This window comes from Sus scrofa, chromosome 10 (assembly GCF_000003025.6).
Source record: "Sus scrofa isolate TJ Tabasco breed Duroc chromosome 10, Sscrofa11.1, whole genome shotgun sequence".
Taxonomy (NCBI): Eukaryota; Metazoa; Chordata; class Mammalia; order Artiodactyla; family Suidae; genus Sus; species Sus scrofa.
The window spans coordinates 66553236-66580082 of NC_010452.4; the positions used below are offsets into that span (position 1 = coordinate 66553236).

The 26847-nt window shown below is 42.0% G+C and overlaps 1 long non-coding RNA gene across 1 annotated transcript in view; it reads left to right on the forward strand.

The window, feature by feature from the left end:
* The window catches only part of LOC102157904, a 39855-nt gene extending 15530 nt beyond the window's left edge, over positions 1-24325 (forward strand). The window contains exons 2-3 of the long non-coding RNA XR_002336444.1: positions 10762-10915; positions 18006-24325. This is a non-coding gene — a long non-coding RNA (uncharacterized LOC102157904). The remainder of the gene's footprint in view (positions 1-10761; positions 10916-18005) is intronic.

Here is a 26847-nt window from a genome sequence, read left to right on the forward strand (position 1 = left end):
GAAAGCATTCTGTGAGTGTGGAGAAAGATTTTCCTTTCAGCTGTGTTAAAAGATATGCCCATCTACCGTACAGCCAGCCCTTCCACAGTTAGGTATTTGCTGAAGAGAGATGAGAACATATGACCAACGAAAGCTTGTACATTGACACTCGACACTCGTATTCACAGTAGCTCCAAACAGGAAACAGTCAATGTTTATCAACATATGAATGGATAAATAAAAACTGGCATATTTGTATAACGGAGTACCACTCAGCAATAAAAAGGAAAGATTTACTGTTACAACAACTTAAATAAATCTTAGAATCATTACTCTTAGTGAAAGAAGACAGATACCAAAGGGTAGGTAGTATTTGATTCCATTTCCGTAGAGTACAAACCAGTCCACAGTCATGGTTGTCTTGGACCTGTCAGTGTTGACGATCCAGAGACTGTTCCAGAGTGTGAGAAAGCTTCTGGGGGAGATGAAACATTCTGTGTCTTAATGTGGTGTCGGTTTCATGGCTGTAAAGAACTGTCAAGAGGCATTGAGTGTACACTTTAAATAAATGCCGAGAAATGGCACCCGAGTGTTCTCTGTCACTGGTACCCAGCAAAGCGCAAGTACAGCTTCAAGGGAGTGGCTTTTCTCCCTGACCAGACTGGCAGGAATACCAGGTTTAACAATATACCTGGTAGAGAAAAATCACCCATTTTCAAATGTTTGTAGTTGCGTCATGCGTAATGGCAAAAAGCAAAGCAAGTTCATCCATATGTCCACTTTCAGGCAAATGGAAAATAATCTCTGACTTATTTAAACTGTAAATGTATACTTGAATGAAAACTAATGAATACCTGTTTATATATTAACACAGATGATTCTCGAACACAATGTTAAGCAAAAAGGCAAATCACTTAGAGTAGAATTCCATTTATATAAATTTCAGTAATACCCCAGTGAAGCACCATCTTGATAAGGAATATATACCATGTTTGGGAAAACTTAAAGTGCAAATACAATGATAAACAAAATTTTAAGACAGCAGTTACTTGTGGGAATGTGGAGTTTTTGATGAGAAGAGTCTTTCAGAATTCCTTGGTAATGTTACTTGTTGACTGTGGTGGTAAATTCCTGTGTATCCTTTTACCGTCATCATTATCATCATTATTACTATTTGCTTTTTAGGACCACACTTGGAGCACATGGAAGTTCCCAGGCTAGGGGTCTAATGGGAGCTATAGCTGCCGGTCTGCGGGTCTACGCCACAGCCGCAGCATTGCCAGATCCGAGCCACGTCTTTGACCTACACCACAGCTCTCAGCATTGATGGATCCTTAGCCCACTGAGCGAGGCCAGAGATCAAACCCACATCCTCATGAATACTAATCAGGTTCGTTGCTGCTGAGCCACAACGGGAACTCTCACCATTATTTTTTTAACCATACATCTATGAAGTGTGTCATAAGGGATTTTTTTTCTTGTAGCTTATGGAGAAACATAGACATGAGATAGTGCTAATAACCACAGAATAATTGAATTAATTTTAAAGTAGCATAAGAAAATGAGAAAACAGTTTAATATTGAATATAAGAAACATGAATAAAACGATAAATTTTAATACAATGATTATAAGATATGTATTTGTTTCAAATTACAGATTTGATGAGAAAGATGTAGCAATGTATGATCTATAATTGACATAAAATTATTCAGAAATGCTGAAAGTTACAGTATGGAAAAAGATTCATATACATCATGAAAATATAAAGCAAATGAACAAAAAGCGATATTAAGGGGAAACGCAGTTTACTTCAAAACAGTAAGAGACAAAGAAAATATTGGACAAATGAATCAGAAGGTGCAGTAGTTATGCATGCTACAGCCTAAAAATTCAGAGAGCAACTGACAAAATTAAAGGGAAAATAGATTTTATTCAGAGAAATAAATTCCGTTGGGAAATTTTCAACTTAAGTATACAAAAAAGGTAATTAATAATCTAGTATACAGCACTTTTGTGTGCGTGTATACATACGTGTATTTTATAAATTTACATATAAAAATATAAATTCCCATTTCTGCAACCCTTATGAAATATTTACAAAAAGAGGATTATGAACAGGTTACTCTGCATGTCTTAATATATTTATCAAAAAAAAATAGCTCAACAGTCTAAGTTTACTAAAAATACAATCAAGTGAGACCTAATTAACAAATTAAGCTTAAAAGAAAAAAACAAAAAAAAACCCTTGTATCAAAAAACCTAAAATAATGCTATGAAAACAACCCTTGGATTAAAAAGCTAATTGTAAGTACTATTCTGAAAATTGAATGACAAAGAAAGCATTACATATCAAAATGTAAGGGACAGCCCTGCAGCAATACTCAGATGGAAAGTTACACATTTAATTAGAATTACAAAGAAGACTGCAGACAAGCTGAATTTTCAACTAGAAAAGCCAGCAGGGGTGGGGTGGGGGTGGGATAAGCAAAAGAAGTAAAATTAAGAAATAAGAATTTATAAAGACAGAAATTAATACAATAGAGAAGTGCAACAAAAGCTGTTTTTGAAAGATTAATTATTAAATCTTTAATAAGACTGATATGAGAGGGAGTTCCTGTTGTAGTGCAGCAGAAACAAATCTGACTAGTATCCCTGAGGATGTGGGTTCCATCCCTGGCCTTGCTCAGTGGGTTAAGATCCAGCCTTGCTGTGAGCTGAGGTCTAAGTCACAGATGAGTCTTGGATTCCTTCTTGCCTTAGGCTGGCATCTGTAACTCTGATTTGACCCCTAGGTTGGGACCTTCCGTGTGCTCTGAGTGTGGCCCTAAAAAAAAAGAAGAAAAGCAAAAAAGAGACTGATATGAGAGAGAATACAACCAAATTTAGAGTGAGAAAGGGGAAATTACTGTCACAAAAGGGTATTTAGTCAAGAATGCAAGAATATTTCAAAAATTTCAATATCAAAATATCTGTCACATGATTTACATCAAGAACTACATGACATGGACTTCCCTTGTGACTCACAAGAACTGTGTGACACAAGCCTCATAATAATTTCCGTAGACAAAGAAAATATATTTAAGTTCAAATCTGTTATTTAAAAATCTTTGGAAAACCATGGAATGTTCTTAATTGTTCATTTGATGTTTATTGAATGCCTATTAAGTTCTAGACATTCTTTATGCACTGAAATATAGCTTGGGACTTAATTCCTTTGTTTTTATGTCGTGTCAGTATTCCTGTAGAGACATTCCTTCATAGAGAAGAGAGTGTACCCACGTATAACCAGTATGTAAATGGCCCTGAACTGGCCAATTGTATAACTGCCTCTCTCAGTTCAGAAGTCTCTGTTATTCCTATGCATAATGACTTTACCTATTTCCCATTTGACTTGATGTGTATCAGAAAATATTAGCATATGTGCTGAATGTTATTTCAGAATCCTGAAATCAAGACCCAGAGTTATTAAGTGAGGTATGGAGCCTGACTCCAGCTTTTAGAGGGTAAAAGCTTTATGTGTGTATCTGTGTGGTTTGTTTCAAAGCTGACCTTTCCCTTCCTTGGGAAGGACATGAGAGGCATTCCTAGATGGGTTCTTCATATTTCCTTGGCATAGAAGTGGCCCAAATCTAATTTTTTTCCAGGTGCTAAATAAAATCAAGACGAAGTTAAACAGATGGTCACACCTCCCTCTTCTCATCTCAGTTAGTCAGCCTGATTAAAATGGTCATTCTTCCAAAACTTGTATGTCTTATGCAAATGCATCAAATATTTCCACAAACCATATGTTCAATATCCTAACTTGAGCATGAATAGATTTTTGTGAAAAGTTGTTATTGGCACCCACTCTAATAATACATTCAGAGATCCTCAAAGGAATTCTGGTGAAATATTTTTGTTTGATATACACCTATAAAAGTTATAAACTTTAATTCAAAGGGCTAAAAATACTAAGTCGTTATAACATTATAAATATTATCAGGAAGCAGCAGTCAGTATCCCGAGAGGAATTCACTGTGCACTTGAGAAAAATTAAGGCTTATGTCGTGTAACAAAATGGAATTTTAGCCCTAAATAAAATTTTTAAGAAGTCTTAGTAAGTTGAATTTTTTTTTTTTTTTACTTTTTAAATTTAATCTGAAGTTCACCACATCCCATTCTCTTACTGGGATCTATGTTGAGCAAGCAGGTCTAGAGTTTTGAATGAGTGAGTTGTCTGTTTATGGTTTCTGTTCATGTGGCTGACACCTACTTGAAACGAGTTGAGTCCACCAGTTATCCTGGTCTATGTAGACAAAGCCTTGAAGGTATAAGTGCGAGAACACCCTACCGCGTCCTCGCTCCAGAGATGCATACACACAGCATACCTCAGAGACCCTTAACTGTGTGGTTATTTTGCACGTAAGTTGAGAAGTGGTGTCAAGAGTATTTCACAGCTTGACAACTGGTGTCATCAGATTAGCCTATTTTAATGTTCTATAATTTTAAATCTAAAGAGCTTTGGGAGAACACCAAGAGCTTGTAATATATTCTAATTTGGCACATAAATTCATTCAGCACTTGTGAATATAGTTTGAATTAATCTTGTTAAAGAAGTTCACTCTGTTAAAGCTACTTGGAATGACTTTAAAATAATTTGGGGGTACAACACAGGGATTAAATGAATGGATGAGTAAATCGGATAATTTTTGCTTAGGACTTTTTGAGCAGGCTGGTGGAAGGAGCCAGGCTGTGGTTTCAGGCTACAGAAGGAGTTCTGGGCCCACCACTCACTCTGGACGCTTACTTGGGTACTTGTGGTCTCAGGTTCCATGCCGGCTAAGGGGGTAATAAGATCTCACTCTAGGAAGTTTGAGGATTACACCAGATACTGCCATGTGAGGAGGACCTCTCCTAACACACACGTTAGGAGCTCAGTCAGTTCCTCCTGTTCATAGCAGTATTGATCCAATGCGTTAATAATCAGCCATTTATGAAACTTTGTACATGGAGGATTTGAAAACAGTACATGTTTCCTGGGGAAATAGTGCCACCGATTTCATTGAGTTAGATTTCTGGACACCTCAAGATGACAGTTAAAGTGGCTGCCCACATAGAAAATTCTCCAGGAGATCTCTCCTATATGGGGATTCTTGATTATCAGGTTAATTGGGACTGTCAAATTCTCTGTTAATTAGTCTGAAATTAAATTACCAGGGAATCAGGAGGCATGGCAAATATTTGGTTTTTCACATCAGCATAGGTCATAGGCTCAGTCCCCTCCAGGCACCCTGGCACATATCCCTTATTTGATGAAATTGCAAGTATGCTCCCACTTTAGGAATCAAAGTTAGTTACTGGTCCTGTTTGGTTAAAAAAGTGTGATTTTAAAACAAATCTACGTTTAATCAAATATTAAAGTAATTTTAAAATAGTTTTCAAATTATACAGTTAATATTTTGGAAGTTTTATATCATGTCTACTTTTATTAGTTAATCAAGTAGTCCAAATTTAGCGCCACTGTGATTACTTTCCAACAAGTCCATGAATAGCAAATTTTGAGTTCTCCAAGGGTCAGTGATGGAAGTAGATTGCAGAAAATCTGTGCTTCCAGTTATTCCTTCTACTTTCTTCCTTCCCATTTCCAAGTAAGTTCTGCAGTGTAATTTCAGTCAAGTAGACCATTGCTTGACTGAGAGAAATTCTTCTGGTGTTTATATGTCTAGTCATTTATCCCTGCCGTAATATAACTCCTGTGTTAGCTATAGTCTTGGAATTACCTCAAATTTAAAGATTTTAGTTGTTTTTTCTGCTGAGGCTGCGCCTGCTGCTCACTTTATATGCGTAGGGTTGCCAGGTCACTGAATCATTAGCATGTTTTTTCCCTAAGGTCTAATCTAATATCTGGAGGTTGAACACTCTTGGATACTCTAAGACAGCTGTGGCCGCTACACTGTATCAACAAGAATATGGCAGATTGGGTAGATTATAAAGGCATACATTTATTTCTCATGATGGTAGAGGCCGGGAGTCAAGATCAGGGGCCTAGCAGAGTGGGATCTGGGGAGAACTCTTTCTGGTTGCAGATGCCAGCCTCTCATTTCATCTTCACATGGCTGAGAGAGCAGGAGAAGGGCAAAGCAAGCTCTCCCCAGACTCTCCTAGAGGCACTAATCCCATCTGTGAGTGCCCCACCCTCCTGACCCTGCTAATCCTAATCATCTTCCAAAGGCCCCTCCTAATACTGTCACATTGAAGGGCCGGATTTTGGGGGGACACAGACATTCAGTCCCTACATCTTTCAAACCGTGGTGCCTGTACATTTAATAAAACCATCAAGCCATTGCCCTTTGCATGACTCACAAGCACTAGAGAACAACAATTTTAAAAACTGAAATTTACTGCTCTGCAGGCATACCAGATCCTTTAGTGGGATGGAAGTGTGAGCTGGGAAGGTGTGAATTTAAAACATCCCAGTCATGCTGTGGTGGCGTATTGAAAATACGAGGGAATGGATATATCTTGGGAACAAAGTATCCAGGTTGGAGATTTTGGGAAATGACTGTTCTGTCTGATAGAAAAATGGTGTGATGAAAGCATCAGAAATGAAGGCAGTGTGTGCTGATGATGCTGGCCTTCAGGAGAAAGAGGAGGACTTGAAGAATATGCCCACATGAAATAATCTCATCTTCAACTTAGTTTTTGACCTCCCCAGGCTCACAGAGCAAGAGTGTTCCTTCTTTACTGAGAGATCAGAGCTTCTCTCCTTAGCATCTGGACTTCTGCATCAAAAAGGCCATTCTAAGAGTGCTGGATTGAGTATGGCCTTCTAACTGGAAGCTGCCTCATCCTACCATGCCCCTGTCAGTTCTCCAGACTCTCTCCATAGTTCTCTCAATTTGAACCAGTCTCTCAGACTTTGGATGTTCCAGAATCCACTTTCCAGCTGAGTCCCAACCACTTGGCTACCTTCCCCAATCTCACTTTGAGTTTCCTGGGAGACATGGGCCCTGACTGATGGGAATTGGGGCAGCCTGTCAGAACCCATAGTGGCGTCTAGTATCCGTGCAGCTGACATGTGCATTATTTAGAAACCACGGGGTATGTAAAATGGGAAGAGGTCCACTTGGCAGTTCAAATTGGCGCATGTCTGTCTTGTGACACTTCCTCTGCTTCCTGGAATAGAATTCAGCCCCTCTTCCAGAACCTCCTGCAGAATATGTGACTTGCATTTGCAGAGTCGGCCCTGGGGCGTTTCATAACTCTGCCTTGATAACCACGTGGTAACAAGATTCACATATTTAGCAAGCTAAGAGCTTGGGATGATAAGTGGTATTAATAACGCCTGTCTGTGCTCCGTATCGCCTGACTTGATCAAGTAAACGACTCCTCTCACCCTAGCATGTTGAGTACAATAGCTGATTAATGTGAAATAAATCCATACAGTTCAGAGGAAGCTTTTGCTGAACTGGAATGAACATTTGGCACATTTAGCTGTAATTGGAAGTGAACCTTTAACCAGCAGATCCCGTGAAGGGGGTGCTTCTTCCTAAGTGCGCTTGTGTCCTGGCCTAATCACGTGACACTGGACTACTTGGGTCTTCATTTTCTTTTCTTTTCTTTTTTTTTCTTAATGACAAGAGTAATACATTGTTTCGGGGATGAGTAAATTTTATTCATTATTGCACCTTTTTTTGTTGTTGTTGTTAAAACTTACTGCATAAATACTTGGAACCCTGAATTCCAGATGAAATGCCTGAGTTTCATCCGTACTGGCTGTAAACACTGGCCTACTGTTCATGTCTCCCTCTGGTGTAGGTCTGTACCCATCAGCGTCCATCTCTCTCTATATGGCTTTGGTTTTGCCTACCTCTCTTGGGATTCACTATCTTGTCCTTTTTATCATTCATCTTTATCATATGTCCCCCTTAAGTGGCTCTTGGATGTTTTCCCTGAAATTGCTTCTTGGGAAGCCCCCAGTAGCTCTCATCTCCATAATGGGCTTGTCTGGCTGTGGGCCGCCGTCCCGTCATCCCTGTACTGCTTCCTGGGAATGACCACATCCCAGCAGGATAGCCATAACAGTTTCTAGTACCACCCCCAGAACACCTACAGGGGGCAGGTAGGAAACAAATGCACAGTGGAGTTAGTCAGCTCTTTCCTCCTCTGGCTAAGGCTGCTGCCCAGAAGAAGGGTGACTTTGAGACACATGTGTCTTTTTGTGGCCATCAGCCTAGGCCCCTTCTCAGCAGCCCCTTGACCCCATGGTCAGTGAGTCTTTCACACCCGCAGTCCCTGGATGGAGCAGAGGAGGACTGGCACGGTGTCCCGCTCATGTGACCCCTGTCTTCCTGTGCAGCCTGCTCTCCTTTCTCCACTGGGCCCTGTCTTGTGGTCAGTGTGGTATCTGACCTGGGGTCAGCTCCCTTTTCCTGCTCTCATCACTCCCAAGTCCGGAGTCCTTACCTCAGCCCCCACTTCCCACATCCGGGCCCCACTTTCCCTTGGGCACTGTCCCCTCACCTGCAAATTGGACCCAACAAAGTCTCTTTAATTGGGCTGTTGTGAAGGTTTTAGGAGATGCTAAAAGCAGCTGTCGTATGGGGTCAGCAAACGTCAGTCACCTTCTTCTTTCTTCCTGCCTCCTAGTGGTACCTCCCCTCACTGTGTGCTCCAGCATCATGGGTCTTCACAGCTTCAGGCTTCCAGGTTTCCACTGAAAAACATTCCACTATCTGAATTTATCCATCATCTAATGAAGGACATCTTGGTTAGCTCCAAGTTATGGCAACTATGAATAAAGTTACTGTAAACCTCTCTTTAAAAAAATGGAAATGAATCTTTGTAGTGAAATGCAGGTGGCATTTAATCTTAGATGTCTCTTCCCACCTCCATACCCATGCATGTCCTTTTCTCCCTGGAAATGCTTTCAAATTGGTTTTTGTTTCTTTGTTTGTTTTTAGGGCTAAATGTGTGGCATATGGAGGTTCCCAGGCTAGAGGTTGAATCGGAGCTGTAGCCACTGGCCTACATCACAGCCACAGTAACACCAGATCCAAGCCGTGTCTGCGAGCTACACCACAGCTCACAGCAACACTGGATGCTGAACCCACTGAGCAAGGCCAGGGGTCAGACCCGTGTCCTCATGGATACTAGTTGGGTACATTACCGCTGAGCCATGATGGGAACCCCTCAGTTGGGCTTCAGATATTATAGAAAGAACTATAACTAAGGAAAGTTATTGTGGAGGGCACTTGCTGGGTGGGAGGAGTGGGTCTATCTTATTTGTCCTGGGGAGTTGGGGTTCTCCTCAGAGGCCTGGGGATCTCAACCCTGCCCCCAGATGAGTGCTGGACGCCCCCTTGGAGAGATGCTCACAGCACCTTCTTCATCCTGGTCCTGGCCTGGGTGTGACACAGCCCAGGTCTGCAAACCTCAAGATTCCTCGCAGGGACGGAGGCCCAGGGAGGTAGCCCTGTGGACGGGGAGTAGCTGCCATGCCTGTAGGCATTCTGTGGGCCAGTGCCATCTTCAGACTTTCTTTGCAGACCCAAACTGCAGCCCGGGGCCCACCAGCTCTCTAGGGTCTGCACAGGGAGCTCCAGAAGTTGAGGTGGATCTGAATCTGCTGGTCCTCTCCTCCTCCCCAGCCTCAGGCCAGTTCTCGTCTCTGCGTATGCCTCCCCCCCATTAAGCTCTGGGAACACAAACATTGGGCACAGTTCTCTTTCCTGTTCCCAGCTTCTCTCTCTAAGGGCTGCCTTCCACCTGCTGTCCATCCCTTGCTGAAGGGAGAAAAGCCTCTCTCACCCCCACTCCCACCACCAGCTTCTCTCCCTCTTCATCCACAGCCACACCTCGTGAAAGAGAGCCCTGGAGCCCGTTGCTCACTCCTCACTCACTTTTCATGTACTAACACTGCACGTCACTTCCCTCTTTAGGTCGTGAACTGGAAGGGGTGCCTCTTGCCCCAACTGCGCTTGCACTCAGCAGAATGCAGTCTGTCTGGTCGCCGTTCCTTCGCTTTTCCCCAGCATACGTTTCTGCTCTGGCCGCTCCGTTTGCTTCACCTTAGTCTCTTGTTCTGGCTTAGGCTTCTCTGCCTGACCCTCAACTTGAGACAAGTTCATGGCTGACGCCTCAGACTTCTCTGCCCATTTTCACCTCCGGGATCTGATTTAGCCTGTGTCTTGGGCTGGCTCCTGTGCATATGTGATCTACAAATTGTCTCCAATCCCAGCCCCGTTGTCAGAGCTTCAGCAGAGCACATCCAGCCCTAGGTTGGCAGTTCATTCGGGTGTTCAGGCCCCCCTCGCCACAGTGAGAAAGTCAACACAGTCTGAGAGCACAGCCCGAACCCGGCGTCTTCCCCAGCAGCCCGCCTGCCCGGCCCCATGCAGGTGGAGCCCTTCACCAGCCTCCCCGTCGGTCCAGTGCTTTTCCTCCCGACCGCACCCGTTCATCCTTCCCCCACTTCGTCGTTGCTTATTCTCTGTGTTATGTCGCCGCTTGTCCCCTGCTTTTTATGCTCATTTTTTCTGTTCTGCACTTGCATTTCTTATTACATTTAAATGCTCCAGTGGATTTTCAAGGCTTTCTGATGAGCCCTCAAACTGTAATGTGGCTGATAACACCACTGGCACCACACTCTGTCTCTGCTCAGATTCCCTCTCACCTCAGGCTTCATCTTCACATCCTTCCCTCTATTCCAGGGGGCCTCACACTCCCTGTTCTCTCTGGATGAGGGGGACTTCCCCCCCGCCCCCGGCCACTGACACTTAATGAGCTCTTCTCTTCCTCAGATTTCTGGGGAAACCCCTGGCACTGGTGATCGCTTGAAATTGTGTGTGTGGATGATGATGTGACAGAGTCTGGCCCACAGCCGCTCTTCAGTTGATGAAAGAACAAATACGCGCATGAATAAATGAAAGAAAAAGAGGACACACCCGTTAACTGGTGAGTTAAGGCAGACCAGGATTTCACGCAAGGGAGGGATCCTACATATTGCTTTAAATGCATTAATTTACATTTCGTAGTAACTATGTATTTCATGTTGCTAGATATCAGATCTTTACGACAAATATCTCCTCATAAGAAGTACTTCCCACTTAAATCTTTAAGGTGTTCAATCTTGGTGTTTGATGCTTTCTGCAGCTGGTTCTAACATGACGCTGATGGCTGATGCTTTTTTGTCTGGAGCTTTGCCTAGAGGTGGCGGGAGGGAGCTCACTACCCCTGCCCTCTCTGTTTCCTGCCCTGGGTGAGGAAGGGAGTGGGACCCCTGACATGTGGACACTGGGGAGCCCCTCTGCTTGTGGGGTGATCTTGAGCACCCCTGTTTATGGCAGGCAACATAAAGATCCAGCGTGGCTGAGAGCCCAGGCAGTTCTTTTCCTTCCCAGAGCTAAGACAGTCTTCCTCCTGTTTTGAGCGCACCACTAGCTGACAGCAACCTCTTCGTTGAGGTGAATTTGAACCCAAAGTGGGGTTTCTAGGGATAAGAGAAATGGTTCTTAACCTGGGAGTTTTTGATGGAGTTTTTGAAGATAATCTCTGCTAGCCAGCTTTCTCCTGAGTCTCTTGAATCCATCCTGGTTACATCTTGAGAACAGATTTGTAATTTTTCGTTATAAATCAGCCCCACCTAAGGGAAAGGCAGCTCCTAACACTTCATGCTTTAGCAGGTCGCTGCTTTAAGAACCGGTGATTTGCAAACATTCTAAGCTGTTTGTTCTCTTTTGTTTGGGAGGTGGTGCTGTCTAGATTTTTCATAGACAATGATGAAGTTTAACAGACTCTGGAATCTGGAGCTACAGACACACCAGTGTGCATGTATACGTGTGTGAGCACGCTCGCATGTGTGAGGGCATGCATGTGCACGCGCGCGCGCACACACACGTACATACACATGCACGCATGCACGCAAAAGTACATCTGACAGCCAACCAGCAGAAGTGTTTGCTCTGTAAGCCTAGATACCCATACAGCAAGTAACGTGAAAATATAGCTCATGTTCTCTCTTTGTGTTAGTATATGAGATACGTTGTTTTGCTTGTGCGTATTTACAGATTACATGTATTTTCAGATTTTAAGAAGAGCGTGTACTAATTTCCTTTCTAGAACACGGCTTCCTGGGCCAGCCTGGCTTGCCTGCTGACTTGGTTCCTGACCTTCACTCAGCCTGGTTATGACTATCTGTAGGGAGAGCCTGTGGTCTCTGCCATGGTTCTTTGTCGGTTTCAAATCTGTGAAATGTGGGCATTCTCCGCTTTCCCATGCTAAGCCTGAGTCCCTTTTTTAGAACTATAAAACTATGAATGTATATGGTCATTTTAGAAAATTATAAAAAAAAAGAAATTAGGTTAAAACTACTAATATATTCTTGCTGTGGAAAATTTAGAAAAAAAGTAATTTAGGGTAAAAAAATCATCAATGACCTATGATCATGTGTTATTTAATGATAATTTCCACACCTTTAAATATCCAATAAGCAAAAATCATATTTCTTTTGTGTCACTGGCCCTTTTCTCAGGGGACAGTCATGCGTTATTTAATATCAACTATTTTCATTATCTGTTTGAGGTCCAGTGTTTGATTTCCCTAAAAGAGATGCAACTACCCTCCTGAAGCTGCAAAGAGAGTTATAAATTACTCTTGAAATTTGGTATATGTGCAACAGCACCCAGCATTTTCAGAGAATGGAATGTTAAATGGAAGGTTGGTTCAATGATCTCTCCTCTGCCTCTCTTCCTCAGAGGGAGCTGAGGGAAGAGTAGGAGTACCACAGTCACAAATGGAACATTGTTTGTACAAGAGAACTGATAATACCCTCATTAACTATAGCAATACCTAGTCACAGTGGATGTCCTTCTCTAGTACCCACTGTTGTATAACATTATGAATGCTGTGTAACTATTCATACTATTTTTAATCGTAATAATACTAAATCACAGTGGAAATTTTGTCCAAATTAAATCCACTGTTATACAAATACTATTATACTGTATAACTAATAATACTGTTATTAATTATAGTAATGCCACCATCACATCACATCATTAATTTGTATCCACTGTTACATCATACTTTTTATACCATGTAATTCATTACATTATTAACTGTAGTACTACTGCAGTTACATGGATATCATTAATACTCTGTCTCGGTGAAAGAAGTGTATGTATTCTGAAGCTACCAGTGCTTTAATAGGAAAAGAAACATTTGATCAGACCTTAAACATAGAATACATTCTCTTTGTTTTTAAAACATACTAACTCTTGGTGTAAACACCTCTTCCACTCTCTGTAAGCTTAGTATGTTTGTATTTGACTCCCCTTTCACCTGTCAGCAGGCATGAAATGTATATTCCAAGTGTGCTTTGAGCTGTTGAATTAAAAAAAAAAAGAAAAAGCACATTCAGGACAAGAGTGACACAGGAAATTCTTTTCCTTAAAAGGGAAGTCATATATATGCACTTTTTCATCATGCACTTCAGACCTCTGCTAATAGGTATTTCTAGGCTCTGCTTCATGAGCCTCAAAAATCTCCTGATGAGACTCTTCCGTATATGGTTTGACTGAAAGCGGGATGCAGAGTTTCTCTTTTTCTTAAGGAAGTAGCTGCAGGGAAAACCCAGAAAATACAAACCAGGCATTGTCATTCAGAGGCACAGACTTTGTGGGAAGACGGCTTCTTTAGCAAAGGTGCCTGACTTCCTTCCTTCCATCTGTCTTTCTGTATTTCTTCCATTCAGTAGCAGGTTTGATCAGCATAAAACTTTTTTCAGACATGCTTGTCTTGGGGTTTGTGTAGATTATTTTTTAGATAGTGCTGATTTTCATGTTTGAAAACTGCTTTATTATAGTACCAAAACCATTGCTTATGTGCCTGTTGTTTTCTGAGAAGGAACTCAAGGTAAAACTGGTACTGAGTTCCTGGTGTGTGGTCCAGGGTTCTCTGACCCGGCTCATAGAAAACTAGATGAATTGCTCTTTTATTTATGTGGGGAGCAGAAAAGTGAAACGATACTATACTCCGTACGTAAATGCTTTTACAAATTTACCATGGTTGATTTTTGCACTTGGTGAAGCTCTAAGTGAGAGAGATGTTGACCTTTTTATCCAGTCCTGGAGACACACATATACCCTGGGAAAAACAGCTGGGGGAGACCAGTAGCCCCTGAAGAGGCCAGGGGTCTGGGTAGCCTCTGAGCAGCCTGTGTGTGCTTCTCTGTCCACCCTTTTGCAAGAAGCCACCATATTTCTACTAACATTAGAAATCCCAAGAAGATTCCCCACCATTTCTGAGTATATAGCTGCAGGATCCATCCGTCTTTGACTTTGGATAGTTTGAGGTCAAAATACTCATTTACCAGCCACTCTGGTATGATATGGCCTTGGAGCCAGATGAGAGATGCATAGTGCTACGTATTATTAGAGGAAAAGTAACCCAGTGATTAGTCTACCCTCCCAATATTTATTTTCCTTCATCTCAGAAACCTATAGTTTCATTCATTCCTACTGTATTGTATTCTGTCATATATTGGGTATTTACTTCCTCACAAATACTGTACCTTTTGTGTTCATAAACATGGTAGGGTTAGCTGATCAGCATATAATATACACACAATAATCCTATTTCCTACTGACAGTTTAGAGTTGCTTTATTATTATAAGAAATGACAGAAGTTTTGGGGTATTGGAATCTGTGGGGTTGTAGATATTTGGCTGGAGAAGAATGGTATGTCAGCACACAGTAAAACCCAGCTGGCCACTATCCCTGCTGTACCTGAGGTCAGGAGACGTTTGGTCCCATCTCTGGAAGAAAAGATCCTGCCTCTTGCAGAACTGGTTGTCAGACCCTGTGATGTCTCTTGAGAGAAAGCCTTCTGTACATGATGTTGGTTGGTGCATCTGAACTGAAGTCAGGGAGAGAGAATATTTCACAGCTATCGATACTTTGTATGACTGTATGTGATGCTTGCTAATAAATCTGAGTGTTTATATATAAACTGTATCTATATCCATTCATCTATCTGTCATCTGTCTATCTGGCAGACCTTGGTTCAAACTTCATCTTCATTCAGTTGATGAAGTATCTAGGCTACAGGGGTGCTCTCTTGGTGTAAAAATATGAACAATATACAGAACAACATTATTCAGACATTGGACAGCTGGCAGCCCAGGGGAGAGGTTCCTGAGAAAAGAAGAACAAGGGGCAGCCCCAAATTGCCTCAGATTTCTGCCTCAGGAATTTCCAGACCACTATCCATGGAGAGGAAGTTGGACCACAGCCTCAAGGACACTGAGGATGGAATTTAGGAGGCCAAGGGGCTAAAATCCATGAGGCAGAGTTCTGTAGAGAAGGAGCTGCAAAGAGGCAGCAGCTGAGGTCATCAGAGAGTCTCCTCTGGCCTGACTAGAACTGACCTCCACATCTGAGTTTGGGGGATCCACCTCCAGGAAGTGGCCAAAAGCAGCAGACCCAGCATGCCTGGGCCTTGTATGCCTGGGCCTTACTCGGGGTTGGGAAGAAGGCATGCTTCACCAGAGTGGCCAGAGCAAAAGAGCAGGGGCCTGGTTAGAGTCTTCAGAAGGGTCACAGCTTAGTTGTGGGGCTAAAGCAACCCTAGTGGAAAGGCTGCCCTTGATGTAGCTCAGCAAACCTCAGAGCAGTTTTACAAAGACTAAAATGGCCTGTGTGCCAGGACAAAGGTCCGCGTTCTCTGCAAGAATCCAGTGCAGCCCAGCACGCCTCCAGTTGAAGCTTACCAGGCATGGGAAGGAGAAGAGAACATGTACTTACGGGAGAAAAAATAACCAATGAAAACGTAGAAATGATAGAGATGATGGAAGGAGCAGAGAAACCTTAAAATAGCTGTTAATAATCTTGCACATACGCCAATTAGTGTAAAGAAAACATGCATATAAAGAGGAGAGAGATAGAAGATATAAAAAGATCTAATTGAAACTTCCAAGAATGAAAAACTGCAGCTTTTGGAAGCCAGTTTGCAGAGGCGGAAGAATAACACTTCTATATCTTTATAACATCTGGGCTAAAATCCTAGTATTGATAAGAGAGCTGAATTGACTCAAGTTGGTCTCTAAAAATTCTATCCTTCCTACATGACCTTTGATCTTTTACCAAGTTCCTTTCCTTTCAAATAGTCAGGCCCAGCAAACCCACAGATTATCAGCTCCCCTGTTCCTCGGCCTGGTAGACTAGGCCTCACCTACTGCTGCAGGGCCAGTCATCCCATGGCAGGCATTTAAGAATTCATGGTTAATAAGTTACAGCACGCGAAAGAAGTTCCTGTTGTTCCTTCTCGTTTTTGAAATCCAGCAATAACCCCAGTTCTTTCAGGCAGTGCTTTCTTTCAACCTCTCTCTAATTATGCAGATTTTATGGCTGGAAAATGCTCCAACGTGCTCCTCTACTCTCACCTGTGTGTGGTGTGTAGACATACATACCTGTGTTTTGAGTGTGTACATGCACACCTCACATGCACTGCCACGTGTGTCATGTATTATGTGTGGGTGCATGAGTATGTTATGTGTGCCTGTGTGTTTTTCGTGCATATTGTTGGATGCACACAAGCATGTATGTGCAGTTTGTGTGTGTCTGTGTGTGTTATACCCCGGATTAACTCCCACCGGCCCCTTGGGCTCACCTGGGCCGCACACTTCCCATGACACAGCTAGAGCCTGGGTCTGGTCCTCTCCGCACTTTCCACTTTCTCTCTCAGAACTCATCACTCTTCGGTGTGGTTCATGTGTGTGCACCACACAGACCATGCGTCCTTTGTATTTGCTGGACCTGGGCTGAGGTCTCACATGGACTGTGTCCGCGCTGAGCTCTGCACCCCGATACTGTCATTAGTTGCCGTGGAACTTGTCCATGAAGGTAAAATTCAGTTTGGAATCTGGAACCCATGGGACTTAGAACAAATACACAAATACTAAGTGATGGCAGCAGTTGCCTGGATGGTGTCAAATTAAGAGGGTGACAATGGGGGAGGGGCAGAGTTGTATTTCCCAAAACATGTTCTGTGTGGGACAGGTAATATGCTATAAAAAATAACCCTTCTAGTGTATTTCTTAATCACCTTCACTCATGAAATGTAATTATTTTTAGTACTAGAAATGATTAAATCTAGGAGATTTGCTCAATTATTTTAGTTTATTGGCTCATGGACCCAGATGGGAGGTTTATTTTGCTATAACATTTCCACTTCCTTTTGAAAAATATTTTATTTGGTCAACATATGACACTGTATTTAACAATCTACTTTGAGGTAAATAAGTTTCTTTCTGGACTTTGATAGTTTTCTCCAGCACAGATCATTTATAGGGACTTCATATTTAGGGAGTGACTTTTTTTAAAAACTCTATTGCCAAATTCACATTATCACTATCACTACAAATTCTTTTTGCCCAGACTGCTCATGAAATGCTATTGCCTGAAGCTAAGAGCAAGTTGACTATCTTTCCCGAAGGAAAACACCAGAAAAAAAGTTCATTTATTACTTCATCCTTTTCCTTTTCAAGGATTTCTTCTCACAGAATGAGGCTTGTCCCTGAGGCTTTTTGGAAATTGACAATTCAGGAAGAATCAATGGGGAGCTGCATTTTTGATGGATGAACCATTTGAAAAATTCTATGGCATTCTTCCCGTGACCTTTTCTGAAGACAGATAAATAGCCTTTCAAAGGTTGCATTTTATCTTATGTTCAAAAAACTATCCAGTCAAGGTATACTGGAAACAACAGAGTCACGTTAGGATCTTTCCTAATGTGAGAATAGTATATAGAAGGAGTAAAGATAGTGCAACCTAGAGATGTTTTCTGGAAGAGTGATTTGCAGAGAGGGGGGGAACATCACTAAAGGAGTCTGAACCCAAAAGGATGCAATGAAGTAAGAAAGTTGTCCGTTTTCTCGAAGGTGACTTCTAAAACAGCACTCCACTATGTTAATCATTCCATGCTGAATACATTTAATTTATGTATTGCCCTGCCTGTGCAGATTTAACACTGTACTCTTGTCTGCAGGGACATCTCTGATTTCATGGTCCATGATATATTTCTAAGGAAAAAAAATAAATACGGTAAAATGACAACACCCCAACAAGATGAAACATGGCATTAACAAATATCAAGATTTAAATTAAATAAGGGCAGACCAAATGTGATGGATGCTCATGGCATATGAGTCAGGAGGCACTTCAGAGAGCATCTTAACAGGATTTGAATGTTGAAGCGGAAGGAAGGATCTTGGCAATTTTAAATGACGATATAGAAAACAGAAACTCCGGGATGAATGAAGCCAAAGCATGTGAGCAGAGATGGACAGAGTGCCTGTGAAGAACCACTAGCAGGTGGTGAGGTAACTTTTGTATACGAAGCGGAGGTCTGTCAAGGAATCATACCTCACATCCAGTCAGTAGTTTGTCGGAATAAAATATCGTGAAATAGTTAAAATATAATTTTATTTGTGTGAATTTTTTGTTTTGTTACTTTGTTTTTTTTATAGTGTTTATGTTACATCAGGAAAAGAGATTTGTGTGTTTCACTGCAGGAAGATTTCACACCTGGATCTGTCACATACACTGATGTCTTTAACGAAAATAAAAATAGATCCTATTTATTGAATTATTGAGGTACATATTATGTTGTCCACTTTCCATGCCATGCCTTATAATTCCCTTATACTCTGAAGGTGAATGAACTGTTTTATACATTTTATGTAGAACAATGGAATTCCCTTGTACTTCATCTGGTTAAGGGTCCGACATTGTCACTTCTGTGGGGCAGGTTCAGTCCCTGGCCCAAGAACTTCTGCATACTGACAAAAAAGAACAATTAAAAAAAAGAATAATAAAAAAATAAAAATGGCTAGAACAGTTTTCAACTCTCTAGGAGATACTTGATAACACATCTCAGGTTCCCATTGTGAGAGAGTTGTTACCATTTTTTTTGTCACTTATTGTTGTTCTAAATTTACCACCAGCAAATCACCAGCCAAATTAAAGTTGAGGAAATAGAGAATTATAATTTTCTGTTAAAAATGGTGTCTGTGAAAACAAAATTACACACAGATTATCTACAAAAATAATAGCGACTAAGACAAAACCCAGCCACTTTTACATAAGAGACATGGCCTAAGTGTACAAAATTCTTAAACACTCAAATGAAAAATAAAAAGCAGTAAGTTTTCCAATAATGACATGAAACTCCAAACATGACATCTTCAGTAAAAATCATAAGAACGAGGAATAATTTTCCAGTTGTAACACAAACAAATAAAAACCTGCAGAGGGATTCACTGTATCTGTGAATGTCAGTCGAATAGTGTGAATTGGGGAAAAATTCTTCTCTGAGTATAGGTGTTCACTTTATTGATGTTTTCTCTGACTCACTAAAGTGAAAAACATTTTGGGAAATGAAATATGTCTTAGAATTTCAGATTTTATAAATTTAAAGTCATTGTTTTGATCTTTATTATTGTGAAATCCTCATTGGGTGCATATTCTGGACTTGGCCCTGAGTAAAGAGGTAAAAATTAGACAAAGGATATTGTGTTTAAGGGACCTCAAATCTAACAAAAAAGCAAGTTTGTAGTGGAAGATGGTTGGATATACATGATACATATGAAATGTTATTCATTATGGGAGAAGGTCAATGTTTACCTTCTATACTGTGCCAGGGTATTAAAATTTTCCTAAGTTTAGCCTTCAAGAAATGTTCTTTGAATCTGTTTCTATAAATGGGATTACAAATAAGATATTTAATACAATTAAAATTTAAGGTAATTCTGTCACTTTTTTACATAGAATGTATTCCTCAAGAGACTGACGACTAGATGCAGGAAGAGGAAACTATAAAATAAGAACCAGAACCCACCTAGCCCTTAACATTGAGAGAGAGATTAGATCGGTATCTGTCCTGTTTAAGCATTTAGTCAACCTCTATTTAAAGAGGAGAATTTGCAGAAGGAGGGTTGTGGTAGCATTAATCCGTGTGTCCCTAGTTCAAAGACCTTTTGCGCTTAAACAGGCTCCTCTTGGGCTATCCCACCTCTCCTTCAGGGGTCTGAGTACTTCTCTCTTTCAGAGCAGTTCCAGCTAGTGTGAGGTTTCCAGGGCTGACTCACTGCCCTAGCCTCTTCTCCCTGCTTTCATCTTGGCTCCCCAGGGAGCCACCCGCTGGACTATCCCTGCATCCAACCCTGTTCTAGAAAAGAATTCCATATTTTTGAGCAGCGTTTTCTGGGATGTAGTCTTTGAAACTCTGGTTTTACAGAATCTCTATATAGTCTCCCTTTCTGACACTAAGCCGGATGTTTTGAAGAGCGTGTTCTCTTCTCTTTGAAGGTCATGGTATATGAATGCGCTCAGGAGCCCGAGAACTCCTTCAGTAGTGGCCTACTGCTTACCGTTATTTGTTCCGGCTTTTATACAGTTAAGGGTCCATGGACTAATTTTGCAAGGCATACCCTTAGCACGAGCTCTGTAGGTTACAGTGTGGAAATGCTGAATTAGACTACTGTGACCTTAATATCCTTCACAGTCCTCGTGAGAAATAGGCAGAAGTTCTAAAGACTGGGGAAGCCATATTTAGAATTACAGCAGTTCGGTGATATCAGAAAAGTAGTGAGATACGAAATACTCAGATTCCTTTCGTCATTGTAACCCCTTCCCCTCTGGGAATCTGTTTGGATAGTGTGAACAACCAGCACAATATAATTAGAGGTTGTGTTTGTGTGAATTCGAGTAATGTGGAGGTCTGATCAGGTACTTAAGCTGTGGGGAGGTTTCAAATGGAAACAGTGGAGAACCGAAACAGGATGAGAAGAAAAGGCCATGAGGAGAACGTTAATGGCACCTTTAATCCGTGGAGCCACAGGGAAGGTGGCTTTTCCTGTGGCATAAGGGACACTAGATGACCTCTGTGGGTCTTTGCACACCGGGGTCTCTGATCCGCCAGACCAGGTGAAGACTTTTTCAGTCCTACTTCGTGTAGTGTGGGTGCTTGTGGGGTTTCTTTGGGTGAATCTCTTTGGGAAGATGATGAAAATCCAAGCAACTTCAGGTAGGAGGGGAGAGTAGTGTTTCTCATAGAGCTTACTGAAGTACCACCAGTGGAGTTAAGTGTCAGGAGTTGCCTCATGGGACAGTGACTAATCACTGTGTGTCACCAGGGAGTAAAATACAGTTTTTTCTACCTCGTGGTCATATTCGCTTTTGGAAGGCAGCTGCGCTTATCACCATACCACCAATGCTGTTATTTGCTTTGGAATGAGAGACTCTGCCAGGAGGTTTCTGCCTGGAACTTGGAGGACAGTGGAAAGAACCCATTAGCTCTGAGATCACGGAAACTGCATCCTATCATTCACTTCCAAGTACTGCCCAGAAACCATATATTTATCCTGTAAAATAGCTCTTCCAATGAAAGTTGTAATGTTTGTAGTTTTTTTTTTTTTTTTCCCCAGGAGTGAATATTGCAAACAATGATCTGTTTAGAATATTTATGGCCTTTTCTTATTTAGATCATGGCACCTTGTGGAACGCAGTGGGTCTCACTGTCTCTTCCTTTCCAAAGTTCTTCAAGGCTTGCTCACATAGCCGATTTACTGAGCACTTCATACAGGCCTGTTCAGTGCAGTTTCTTCTTTCCTGCTCATAGCAAAGCCTCTGAGGGGGACGTTACTATTATCAGCATCACTCTCTTACAGGTCACATAGCTTCTCGTGGCTGAGGCCAGCGCCGTCTCCGGGACAAGAATTTTTCACAGCTGCTCTGTGTGACTGTTTTCCCATCTTGTAAAGTGGATCCTAAAGAAAGAAATACATCATTCTCTAGACCCTGATGTGTTCTGACCACTCGCCTGTGTTTTGCACAAAGCATCTCCCCAAACAAATCCCAGATTATTAATGGTGAACTTAGCCAGTGGCTAATCTGTTTAATGATTATGTCTACATCTGTTAAGAAAACACATAAATCATTTGGGAAACCATTCATAATAAAAAAGAAAAAAGACCGCATGTAGCTGTGTTTCATCACGGCCAGCTTGAGACAGCTTGTTTTTTTTGACCATCTCCTTTATAATTGGGGTTGTTAAAGAGATTACTGAAGTATTAAATAGGCCAGTTTATGACAAAGCAACAAATTGAAAAGAAAGAAAAAATATTTAGTTCTATTTAAGCATTATTCCTCCGTAAATCGGTGCCTCCAAAATTGTTAAACATCTCTCCCACACCTTAAAACAAAAACATCAATGAGAAATTCATATTTCACTTCTAATCCAGATTTTGCTGAAAGCAGTGAAACGGAACCACTTTGTTGTGTTTTAAACATTTTGGTTTCTAAGGCATTTTTCATAAAATACTGTTAAAGATTATTCCCACTAAGTGATTAGAGATGAACATTTCCAGTAGTTTGAGGGAGGCGGTCTAGCTCGGCGTGTGACCTGGGTTGCACTCGTGTCCACGGTCAGCCGCCTGCCCATGGACCACTGCCAGGAGAACAGGAGCCACTGCTTTGCAGAATCGCTTGACGGCTAGTGGGAAGGTGCGGGCAAGGCTGGCCCAGGGCAGGGTCCCTGAGGGGTTAGGGAGTGCTGCTAGTGCCGTTATCAGATGCTAGGGCTGTGAGTAAGATCACATGTTCTCAGGTGTTTTCTAGTCAGATGTCCATTCGGTCATTTCAGCACTGCACAAATTGAATGGAATGTCTGACTTAAAATGTTTGTTCTTAAAAATCTGTGCATATTTAACACGTTTCAGAAATATGAAAGATGGGGGGAAAGCCCTGCGCACGCCCGCCGTGCTCGTCATTCTCACATCATCCTTTCTTGTCTGCATGTTTTCTAATGATGGGGAGATTCCTGGCACTGTCGTTTTAGAAGTTTTTTTTTTCCCTCTTCCCTCATTATGGCTCCTTTGCTGTGATGAGTCATTTTACTTTTTCCCAAAGAGCTGGCTTCCCAGGGGATTCTGTCTGTTAGTTTTCTTAGCCTGACACTTCCACACTCACCTTAAGAGAGAATTTCAGGCAACTGGCCAAAATCACACATGATTTGTCTGTGTCAGTATTGTCCTGCTGCTTCTCTGAATCTACTCAAGTTTGTCTCCTTCAAAATTAATTAAGTTCTCAAAAAAGGGACATTTAGGTTTTTTTTAATATAAAACTGTGCAGCACTTTTAATTTAGAAAAATTAATTATGTAAACATTCTTAAAATGTAAAAAAGTCTTTATTTAAAAAGAAAAATGTGTGTTCGATTTCTGCCTCCTGAACATAAAAATCGTTTTTTTAGAGACTTCACTGTTGCTTGTGATTTGACAGAGTTGCAGTCATAATGCGATGATGTTTAATGCCGAGATCACTTTCAGTTCCTCCACGTTACCTTCATGCTCAGCCAATAGTTAAAGAAGCTGTGAAAGAAGGTCAGGGATTTGGGCATTACAGAGAAATGCTGGACACTGGCAGGAGCCAGATAAGTTATAGATTTGGGTGATAAAGGTATGGCCTCTGGAGTTTGATGCCATGAGCTCAGGAGCCAGCTCTGTTCAGAGACGTTGCCAAAACTCCGCCTTTGTCCACCAGTGCTGAACAGAAACAAGGAGACGGAGTTTTGAGTGAAGGAGAAAAAAATAGCTTTTATGGCTCTGCAAGGCTATTGCCTTAAAGACTGTTCCCCTCTTTGAGGAAAAATACAGAGAATTTTATAGTCTAAAAGGAGAAAAACAGGGTTTCAGATAAGAATCAGGACTGGGGCAAACATGCATTCTTTTTTCAGGGAATCTTAGTCATCCTCGAAGCTGGTGTCAGGAGATCTCAGCGTGATTCCAGGGTGGTCTTCTGGGGTATGGCGCCTTAACTTCTCCTAGAGTAACAATGCTTGCGAAAACAGCATGTTGATCAGAGATTAGAACAAATTCGGAAAGTTCCTGAAAAACGTCATGTGCGTATAATCTTTAACTCACAGGCGATTGTGCTCAGGGTGCCTAATCCATAGGTGATTATGTTTAGGGCGCAGTCCAGCAGCATAAGGCAGAAGCCCAAGGAAGGTCTCCAAGCTGTTCAGTTGTAAAGTGTCCATCCCTAAAGAAGTGTAGGGAATGTAACTTTTCTCTTAGGTGTGTAAGATGCCTACATCATTCCATGTCTCCCTTGAGAGGGAACCCGGATCATGGCCCAAGGCTGTGCTGTTGTTGTTTGACTGTTCTTCCCTTGTCTCCGCATCCCCTCTCTTCTCATCAGCAACTGTCTGAACCTGCCCCCTTGGAACTCAGGGAAGGCCATGGAAGCTGAATGAGGCCCATTTCCTAAAAAAAAGAAATGAGGGGAGTTCCCGTTGTGGCTCAGCAGAAATGAACCTGACTAGTATCCATGAGGATGCAGGTTCAATCCCTGGCCTTGCTCAGTGGGTTAAAGGATCCAGAGTTGCTGTGAGCTGTGGTGTAGGTCACAGACCCAGCTAGGATCCTATGTTGCTGTGGCTGTGGTGTAGGCTGACAGCTGCACCTCCAATTTGACCCCTAGCCTGGGAATTTCCATGTGCAGCAGATATGGCCCTAAAAAGCCAAAAAAAGCCAAAACAAAACAAAACAAAAAAAACGGGGGACACAGAAGGGCTTTTGTGCCCAGGCACGTGACAGGCCCGGCTAGGTTTCAGAGAGGCCCTGATAGGTCAGCCCTCTGAGCTTCCAGTGCTCCTGCTGCTTCATTGGATGAGGTCCTGCTGCAGAGCCATTAGCATCCTGCAGGGAACACTTTTTTGATGTCACTGTTTCCTCCTCCTGCAGTAGCTGCTCTTTCTTTGCACTTATTCCTCACAGGGTACACGGTCAGACCCCAGCAGGTGGTGGAGGGTGATGGTCAGTGAATCCTCCTATGCTCTTAAGTGCAGCCCACGGTGGGAGTCTTGATGTTGGCACGTTGTTTGCTGACCAGCTAACCGTGGTGTCCTCTTCAGCCATAATCCTTGATCATTTCTGAATATGTTAGATGAGTCCCTTCAGACCCCTGTGTCCCATGTGAGAAATGTGCTTCTATTTCCATTTGGGAGTGAAGAAGTGTGTCTAAAGAGAAGTCAACATTTTGATGGATTCGTCTGCCTGGATTCTGACTAATCTGCATTCCAGGAGTCAAAACGTGGAATTTATACTGTGTGTAAATTCTTATCACATGGAAACAATTTAGGCTTACAGAAGACCAAACCACTTCTGTAATGAATATGAGATGTGGAAACTATAAGAATGCCATTTATATCCAAACAAATGACTAAAGCCATAGGAATGAATCTCTTTATTAAGTTTCCTCAGAGTCATTATATAGAAATGATTTTAATAGACTCTTGGTGCTGTCAGTCAGTGCCTGGCTTTCTTGGTGCTATTTCAGGCTCACCCTGATGACGGACTTAACGGGTAGTAAGACCCCTGTTTAATGCTTGGTTACCCAGACTCTCTGGTCCTCACAAGTGAGTGCTGTGGGATTGAGTGCTTATGTGACTCAATCCCAAATTTACTCGGACTTTCTATCTCTTCGTAATAATTAAACCCCCAAAGGAACTAGTACCTTGGTTTCATGCCCAAATGTAATTCAACTATGAATCGCAGTGTGAAGGGTCACTGGATGGATGTAGAGATCCAGACTTCAGGGACTCGTAGAAGGGAAGAGAGAAACGCTTTGCGTGAGTGAATATTCCAGAAGCTAAAGAAGTGCCCCCGAAACCTCAACATAACAAAACATGTAAATGTCTGAGTTTCTAGCCATAGTTTTAGGGAGGAATTTAAGGCTGTGATGTTTGGTGTGAAGAATTCCAGGCTCGTTTTTCTTTGTGTTAGATGATGCTGTGTTAATGACTGGCATTAAAAGGCTCCCTTTTCACATGCTAAGAGCCTCACCATTGCTCCAGCTCCTTCTATTCCGTCATGGAAAAAACACACAAGACAAATATCTCAGGAAGCTTAACTGTTCATAACCAGCCTCACCAGTATGTGGATGAGGCTTGAGCCGGATTTTTGTCAGTGGGTAAATCATCACTGGACTATGGAGCATAAAAATGTGGTGACAGAGGCACCAAAGTCCAACGCATGAAAGCAGCAAAACATGTCAAGGCACGTGGTTTCTGAAGGACAGAGTTATTCGATATATGCCGCATTTTGTCACACTGGGTGAATACCCTGTCTGGCTTCTGCCCTCCAAGCTCCATAGAAACAGCTCTTGCAAAGGTCACTGGTTATCTTCATGTCACCAAACCCAAGAGGCTTTTTTCCTTCCTCCTTTTTGAAATTCCAGCAGGTTCTGAGCAATGGACTGCTTTCTCCTGATACACTGCCTTCCTTCAGTCTCTGCAGTAGCCCCTCCTTGTGGTTTTTCTTGATCACTCTGGACGATCTTCCTTAGACCTCTTTGCTGTGTCTCTTCTACATAAACCTTAAATGTTGCCTTTCCACCAAGTTCATCTCCAGGTTGATAGCTTCAGTTGCTATCTAATTGCTAATACTTCCTTTGAAATTTCGGACTCAGACTGCTGTATCTAAGTGTTTATTAGACATTGCCACCTGGATGTTTCAGAGGGTCTTAATTTCAACACATCACAATGGGATTCTGGATTTCTCTCGTCCTCTCTCTCCTGCATCCACTCACTGTGCCCACTCTCAGCCCCCTTTAAATTCCCATAGATCTGTGAGGGGTCTCTTCATCCACCTGTCTCCACCAGATGTGGGGAAAACCTTGCCACTCATTCATGAGGCAGATTGTGGCCTTTCTGAGCCTCCCCCAGAAAGATCTGAGATCTATTAACAGAACAGCTGTGTGCAGGGTAAGGGAAATCTCCAGATTTTCTAAAAACTATTAGGTAATATCTCTGATAGAACATTAATCCCTA